The sequence below is a fragment of the Parasteatoda tepidariorum genome, chromosome 8 (genome assembly GCF_043381705.1).
Source record: "Parasteatoda tepidariorum isolate YZ-2023 chromosome 8, CAS_Ptep_4.0, whole genome shotgun sequence".
Taxonomy (NCBI): domain Eukaryota; kingdom Metazoa; phylum Arthropoda; class Arachnida; order Araneae; family Theridiidae; genus Parasteatoda; species Parasteatoda tepidariorum.
This window is the reverse complement of record NC_092211.1, coordinates 86,155,184-86,164,524: the sequence shown is the minus strand read 5'-3', so window position 1 is coordinate 86,164,524 and position 9,341 is coordinate 86,155,184. Positions and strand designations below refer to the sequence as shown.

Genomic DNA, 9,341 nt, shown 5'->3' with positions numbered 1-9,341 from the left:
ATATGAGATATATATTTATGAAATATTCTAGTATTTTATTTTTCAATACTCGAACTAAGCAACTGAAACCTTCAAAATCTGACACTCTGACATCAAATGACATTCTGCGTTTGTTCTTTCTATTATTACTTATCGGCAACAGTTGTTTATCGCTTGTTTCATTTGAGGTAACAGATCGAAGTATTGTCGGTACATTCATATTTATTATTGATGTGATGTTTACTCAAAATTTTGTCTAAATTACTATAGCGTCAAATTGACGCATATCCTATACCACTAAGAGAATTTTAATATTTCAACGCTTTTGAAGAAAATAGACTTCAATATATATTAACCTCGATCAATAGATAAAATTCATTACAAGAGATAAAACAAAAATGCAAACGGGTTTTGTAATTTTCCTTATAAAATTCGAAATGCGTCAAAATGACGCGTCCCGTAAACCTAGTGCTAAACATGGTTAAAACAACGCATTTAGATAAAAGTTATATGTTCAAATCTAGACTTACATGCCAAATACATTTGACAATCATTTAATCTTTGAAGCAAAAGATATAGATAAATATTGCATAATAAGAAGAATTAAATAAAATTTATAATCTAATTTTTAAATAAAAGCTGGTAGTAAAACATTTATAAATTTTGTTTCTATTCAATATTTTTCAATGTTTAAAAATGATTTTTTTCAATTTTATATGTCCACGTGAAACCCATTCTTCGCTGCAATTTTGCATTAACTTACTGTTACGCATGATAATGAAAAAAAGCGGCTTAAACTGTAGGGGTATTTATCATCCATCTTTGATGCCGATGAGTTTTCATAAAACTCCAGCTGAAAGGATTTCTAACAGAAATAGAAATATATTTACAGGCATTCCAGAAGCGTCTAAAAATGAAACAAGTGGTGAAAAATTTATTCAATTTTCTATGTAATTATAAGTATTTTAATGACTTACGTTAAAGTTAAAATTATATGTATTGGAAGTGAAACTATTCCTTTCATTATCTTTCAAAATATACTAGGAAAAGATGTTTATCTATTTAAGGTGTCCGACTGGGGGAAATTTCGACATAAAATTTTATATGTTTTTTTTAAATCCATATTTTAACTTCAGCTCTCCAAAATCCTATAGATGCTTTATCTCCGATTTTTAGAAATGAAATTTTTTTTTTCACAAACCGACTGATAAAAACAGAATCGGAAGTAAACTCTAGAAAAATAAACTAAAGTGTTTTTGTTATTCTTCGCATATTTTAACATTTTTTATTTGAGAAAATTACATTCTTAAGACGAATATAATTCATTTTCAGAAATTAATTTTTTGAATTAGTACGTTTTTTGCTTCAGAATTCGGTGCAAAATTAAATTAATATATTGATCTAATATAATAGATATTAATTGCAACTTAAAATTCAGAATCATGTGCATTTTCTGAAAAACGCTGAATTTGAGATTTTTTTTTAACTCTAACACACTTTTTAAAAAACAGTTTATAATAGAAAATAACTTTGAAATTTCGTAACTAGATTTCTTATACTGTTATCGTTATTTTGAACTAAAAGCTGAGGACTAGTGTAAATTATTTATTTTTCACATGGATTTTCAAAACTCTTTCGCCAAGAAATACAAAAAAAAAAATCGCAATTTAAATGCTTTACACTTAAAAAGCTATAATTTTAAACTACATGAGCCATCCTGTCGAAAAAAATTATCTGAACTCTAGAACAGACAAATAATTTAAATATTTTAAAAGTTATTAATTTTTTTTTCAAAATTCGACAGATAGGCTAAATTTTTTCATTGAAAATTTTCAAAATCGATGACTTCTTATTTTTTGCTATTTTTTATGAGCTAAGATAATGGAACATTGGAGAAAGTGTTTAAATATTGAAAAATTGGAACACAAACACATTTCATTTTTTCAAAACAGTGGCTTTTCTCCATATTTACACTTTGCGCCATTTTCAAAACAAGCATAGAAGGTGCTGACTGAAGATAAACTAAACTTGATCTAACAGCTACGAGTAACTGTTGCAAACTTACAGCAGTTATGAAAATACAGCATATTATTTGCAACATATTTAAGCAGATTAAAAAAGCATCATTTCATGCGGCAACAGAGCCTCTTAAAATTAGCCTAAAGTAAGAATATTTCGAATAATTTTTACAGAAATTCATTGTTAAACAACATATTTAGTTCTATATTATTGTCTTATGAAAATTGTTTAAAGAATTTAGATTAAAAAGCAGGTGATCTGATTATTGATTTATAAAAAAATTATTTTACAGATAATTTGTTGTAGAGCGGTTAGCAAGTCATGAAATATTTGGAGTTTTTAATTTTCAAGATTTAACAAATCAATTTTGCCCCTATTATGAAAAATACTTTATAAATTTTTGAACTTTATACTTAAAAAATATATTTTTGGAACTCTTACCAGCTTTTCAGACCTTAGAATATAACTTTTACTAAGCCCTTTAACAAGAAAAAAAAAGAAACTCCTTTACGAAAATTACTGTAATCAAATAAAAAAATACAAAATTTGTTCCGAAAAATTCCCTTTGACCTCTTTTTTTATTAATTTTTCTTCCAGGATAATATATTTCTTTCCGATAGCAGGTTGCGACGAGCGAGTAATATTGCAAACAGTGCTATCTAATAAAATTCAAAAATTTTTTCAATTACATTTAAATAACATAGCATATTTTGAAAGCTATTTTTAAAAGTTTATCACAGAAATTAAGGTGCTGGATATCTGTACAATCTCAGTATTTGGCTTGAAGCGCCACTGACCGATTCATCTTTACTGGGTAGACACATAAATATGTCATAGTCAAAGTCATATGGCCTCCCTTGCTTAGAATAATTTCTGTGTAAAAATGTTACAAGCTTTCGACATTACTCAGATTCAACTTATTGCCAACTTAGAAAATTTTTCCTGCCTGCCTCGCCTCCCCCTTGCGGGCTTCAATGGCGCACAGACAGGAATCTTGATTGAAATATTATGGTATATCAGTAATTATTCTGACGAAACGTTTAGATAGAATATATTTATTTTTTAAAAAAAATAGTGGTAGTCAAAAAGATTATAAATTAAGTTTTTTAGTGCAAGGAATATATAGAAAGCAATCATTTTACTACCACTTTAAACATAGAAATACTATTTTACGCCAAATACGTAAAAGTTGGTCTTTTTAAAGCTCTCACGCTTTATGTAAGATATAAGCTTTTTTTGTAATAATAATATTTTCTGGTAAATATTTTTCATATTTTTAATCACATGTATTTCTGTTTATTTATAAAATGAATGTTTTTCTAAATGAAAGACATGATAAATTTTTTTTTCTAGGATTAGAAATACAACAAAGCTGCAACTAATGGGAAAAATTTTATTTTTCTATATTTTTACAAAATACAAAAGAATTCTCTTTAATATAGCACATTAAACGTCAAGATATCGGAATTTTTTCAGATGAAAGAAAAGAAAAAATTACTGGAATGGATCTTAATCAAATTTTTTACTTTTTTTTCTGTTTATATAGCAATATAAAGAACAATATTAAAAATGATCGGATTTGTTTTATCACGTATAAAAAAAAGTGTTATCACATTGTATCACATAAGGTGTAATTTAATTTCAGTATTTCTTATTCTTTTTTCACTCTATCAATATTTAGAATATGTATGGAATCTATCGTACAGAGAAAAAAATTTGTTTATATCGATAATGTATTTAAATAACAAAGCGGGGGAACAATTTTTTTCCCAGTTGCATGAAATTTTTTAAACAAATCTCAGACACTTCAGCATTGCTGATTCCAAATCAGCAATCAAATTTTCCTCTACAACCTACAGTGTTTTTAATATTTAATATTATAGTCAGAACCAAGACTTCATTTGAGTGTTCCCCTCTTCTCTGTTACGTCGGTCGTGGTAGGAAGGTGATAATATATTTCAGTTTATGGTGCGATAAGTTAAGGTCTTGCCTTTAGAGTTATTTTCAAAGGGGGCAGACAAGTGTATATGTATATCATACAGTTAAAGTGTATAATTCAGTTATTTCATAGAATAACTAAACAAGTCAGTAAAAGTATATAATAGAAGAAAAATTTCATACTTCATCTACCTATGCTATGAAATAACTCATGATAGACCGTTAAACTAATTGATCATAAATAGCTAAAATCTCTCGAAAAATACATTTTATCCTTGGGCGGATAATCAATTGATAATTAATAAAGAAAAGGAGATGATATAATTTATTATTTCTTATGTTAATAACGACGTCTAAAAGCAGCGGAATGAAGGGTACACACACAAAGGTAATTGGAATTTATCTATAAGCTGTTCTAAACTGACTAAAAGCAGCTAGAACCGGCTCAAAGAACTTTTGAGTGCCCGTATGTCATACTTTAACTATCAAGTAATCATTATTCTATAGAACACCTAGTTAAATCGTCGTATTCAATAATTTTATATACTTTAACCCTTTCGAAGGCAGTGGGAAGTATACTTACCACCACTTTTAATTTAGTTTTCTATTTGTTAATAACTTCAGCTTTCTTGAAGTGCGTTTGAATAAAATTGGCAGCCATTTGTTAGTTTGAAAAAGCGTATAAAAGTTATAAAATACATAATTCCTTTTGAAGTTTGTAGCATTTATAAAATTTATTTTATAAATAAAGAAAAATAAAAGTCAATAAGTTCCTAATAGGTCGTGTTAAATATATTTACCACCGAAAAATGGCATTTTAATAAACTAAATGAGTTTTTTTTTCTTATATCAATTACTATTCTTAAAAAAATTTCAAAAACACTTTAATTTACCTTTACTAGAAATAAATGGTCTATTAAAGGGTTAACTGGCTTGTCTAGTTATTTCACGAAATACCTAGTTATTCTCTGAAAAGACGGATGTCACACTTAAACGGTAACATATATATCTATATGCTTTTTATACACTTGTATATCCAGACAAAAAATAAACTAAAAATTTCATTTCGAAAAACAATCTGTATCTTTCGAAGCAAAACTATCATCAGATTTGAAATCACCTCACACCAATTAGATAAAATCAGGTGTTTCTAATAAACTCAACAAAAAATTTCCCTTAAGAAGTCACTTTTTGTTGCAGATTTATGGTTGGCGTCAATATTGAGTCTTTTGGAGAACTCTTTGAACCATATTTCTACGGAATAATTAGACCAATTATGTATGGAATAACAGTCAATAACTGTTTTTGTCTACAATTTTGGACTATAAATTATGCATTTGACATTATACGACCATTGAGGAATGCATAGTATTGGCTAAATTATAGAATAAGGTATTTTTAGATATTTGTATGGACCAACCAAGGGTGGAATTAACAAGCCTACTAACTTCTACGGTTTTTGCAAAATATTTTATAGAGCGGCTGACATTTGAAATCCAATGTTTTGAGAATTTTGCCAGCATTTTAAAAGCCTCCTAACGAGTGAACTGGATTGGTTTTATTGGAACATTTGCAGGCTTATAAACTTTTGTCAAATAGAAGGGCTTATAGCACAATATAGATAAGAATAGCACGAAGATACATCAAGGGTAACAACGGGATTAGAACCCGATACCTCCACGCTTTACACAGCCTTTGGCGGGCTATATAGCTCTGCAAGGTAAGGCACCGAAGTGGCGTTGCAGCTTCAAATCATTTATATGTAGTGGTGTGGAAAATAAATTTAAAAGAATAAAAAATGATACATCAAACAGAGATGCCAACTTGCTCCGCTTTGTATAACAGTATTTTCCAGTGGTAGCGAAACTTAAGTTGGTTTCAGTTTAGTATTTTTTATTCTAAGTAATTGTTCCACGAATGCAAAAATTAAAAATATATGAAACGCACCTTTGTTGTAGTTGACTCGTGGTGACATGCGTATTTATTCTTATTCTACAACTTGATTAAATCTTTTGCTGAAAGCGGAGCAGTTGGCATTCCTACATCAAAAAATAAACTTAGCTACCACTAGAATAAAATTTTACAAAAAGAGGGTTGAAAGTTGTCAGCTCTGAATTATTCATTTAGTCAGCCATGCCAACTACTAAGCTTTTTGCAAACTATGTTTAATAGAGCAGGGATGCCAACTTGCTCCGCTTTCTAAAATAGTATTTTCTAGTGGTAGCGAAATTTAAGTTACTTTTAGTTTAGCATTTTTTATTTTTAAAAATTTTTTCACCACTAAATATCAAAAATTATAAGTATCGTATAAAATGCAACGTTAAAACATCTATCTCCCTACTGGTCACTCTATGAAAAAGTAGGCGTAACTATCCCTCTTAAACGAATTTTACAATTTAATTTGTTACCACTTTATTAAAACTATTCCAGAAAGCGGAGCAGTTGGCATCCCCGAATAGAGAGTTAAACATTTAAAAACCTAAGCCGACAATTAAGTTTCACCAGTAAGGAGCTGAACACATACTCATATGTGGCCGTTATCTCAGCACCAGCCCCGCGAAGGGCTCTTAACTAATTCATCTTAGTGGGAATGTATAATAAATCGCCGAAGTGCAATTGAATGGTGAAAACAATGGAGCTGAGTCCTAGACCTAGTGTTTAGATTTTACTGGGCACCTGGGCCGCGAAGCGGCCCCTATCCCATTCATCTGGAATTTTTGAACAGTTTTGGTTGAGCAATGAGGTAAGCAGGCAATGGAGTTGCTTTTATGAATGTTTCAAGCTCTTTGCTTGAATAACTAAAAAGGAATCAAAAATAAATTGAGCAGCTTGCTCTAAACTGTGTTTGTTTGATTTTGGAGTTGTTCAGAATTGTATCAGCATGAGTAAACGTTATTTTCAGAAAGGTTGATGAAATTATTTGTTTTGATAGTTATGATATGAGGCGTCGGAGGTGAAATGTGCAGCTATTGGTCTGTAGTTTTTATCTTTGATATAATTTTCAAATTTAAAGATTTCATTAAAATTTGCTGTTTTACATTCTATGGCTTTATCGAAAAAATCTGCGTTTAGCTTGTATATATGCTGTGATAGAGTTGGTATTTTGAGGTCTGCATGTATATTGGTATTCCGGATGAACCATCTTGCACAGGTTATTTTTCTAAGGATCTTGTTTTGGCATTGGTTTAATTTCTTCAGTAGATGTTGAGGTATCGTTGTCCAGGCAGGTGAGGCATAGGTAAGTATTGGGCGGATCATTGCTGTATATAGTAGCTTCTTTAGTTTAAGTGACATATTCTGATTATATATTAATGGTTGTATGGCTATTATTGCTGCATTTTGGATTAATATTGTGCTTTTGATGTGATCATTCCAGGTGAGTTTGCTATTGATTATAAGGCCAAGATAATTTGCTTTTTTAACTATTGGTATTGGTATGTTGAACATTTTTGGTTGAAGTTGTGGAAGTATTTTAATTCTTCTTTTTTGTATAATTAATATTTGTGATTTTCCAGCATTTACTGCAGTTTTCCATTTTAAGCACCAGTCTTCTATTTCGTCTATATGGTCTTGTAGTTTTTGAAGAGCATGATTTGGGTTTCTGGATTTAATAATAATACCGGTATCGTCTGCGTAATAGGCTGTTATGCTGTTATAATCGGCTTTGTTTATAGGAAAATCATAAGTGTATAATATGTATAATATCGGTCCCAGAATGCTGCCCTGTGGTACTCCGGCTGTGATGTTTCTCTTTGTGGATTTTTTGTTTTTGATGGTGATTTGAAATGTTCTATTAGAAAGATAGCAGGATAGGAGTTTGATTATGCCGGGTGGAAAATTCAGCTGTATGAGTTTATATATTGTACCAGTGTGCCATACTTTATCAAATGCTTTGGATATGTCGATCATCAGGAAGGCTATTGTTTCTTTATTTATGATTGCTCTGCCAGTATAGTCTATTATTCGGAGTAACTGTTTGGTGGTACGAAGGAGCTGAAACGAAGTGGCATTGGATATGAACTATTAAATAATTTATATGTAGTGGTGTGAAAAATAAGTTCAAATGAATGAAAAATAATACATTAAAACATAAACTTAGGTAACATTAGAATAAATTTTTACAAAAAATTTGCAGCCATGTTAAGTGATTACCAGTTTTTGCTGCAGACTAGGATAATATGGATGATCAATACAAATAGAAGGTGTCATTTCTGGTGGGGATATTTGGTTGAAAGTTTTATGGAACAAGTGTCTTTCTTTTCCTGTTGTTTGGATTTTTGTTTCATTCTGGGATTTCTTGAGGGCAAAAGTTTAAATTAGCAGTTCACGGCATAAAGGAAGGTATTAGGAAATATTGGGTCGTCCAAAAAGTGCGTGTTGATTTTCAAAAGGTGGAGCTCCCAAAAGTTGGAGAAAAACAGTCTAGTAGTATGCAAATTATTTGTTTTTAAAAATGAATCATTAACCCCTTGCACTCTTAAGTCGCTTCTGAAGCGCCCTCAACAGTCGTTCCTCAAACAATCTGTGTTTAAAAAATTTATCGTTGCTTATCCTCTTAATCTGTCGTATGTCAGATAATCTTCAGGACGCAGCTGACAAATTTGTAACAAAAAGAAAATCTGAAGTAGGATCCACCTTAGAAAGTCTATGACAGACCAAAATATGTTCCGTGGTTGAACATAGCATTTTTTTGCACGTAGGGAAGATCTTTCTGCCCCCCCCCTCAAAAGTAAGGCACTTAAGATGGCCAAATGTAAAATTTTCCAAAGCAGTCTCGGTTCTTCGATCGCATTTTTATGTCCAGCAGGGTATCAGGGGATGTCCTGTGATACCAGTGGTGTGTAGGTGCCATATCATATGCCACCTACACACCACTGGTATCACAGGTATCACCACTGGTATTGTGACATATGCCGCATATGTCACAATCGATGAAGCTTAGATCTTTCAATGGAGCAGAATTCCCGATAAGTAAGCGAGGAACCAGTTGATTATTTGGAGTTCCGTAGCCGAAAGAAATTGAAATCAGCTTCATTTAGAGCATATACTCTGCAACTTACTAAGAAATTTCTATGGTATCATAAAATTAGAGTTAAAATAACATGGTCTACCTGCGCAATTGAGTGCCGCGTAATTGAAAATTCAACGTAAGGGTAAAAAAAATCAGATTTTTATATATTTTGCATCTTTATATGCTAAACTACACATTGCAACAAAAAAATTATCTGTTTTTTTTTAAATTCTATTTTAGCATTTATAGCATTAGCAATAATAGGAAAATAAACGTAAAGTCACTTTTCTCGGAATCAATTGCATACCTCTTAATTTTTACGCATTTGGCGTAAAATTTTATTCCTATATTAAAATTGGTAGTAAAATATATGCTTTCTGTGTATTCCTTGCAT

General features: G+C 30.5%; 1 protein-coding gene across 1 annotated transcript in view; it reads right to left on the bottom strand.

Annotated features, from left to right (window-relative positions):
• LOC107439451 (uncharacterized) overlaps positions 1-9,341 on the bottom strand; it is a 114,450-nt gene that overhangs the window by 69,575 nt on the left and 35,534 nt on the right. The window lies entirely within an intron of this gene.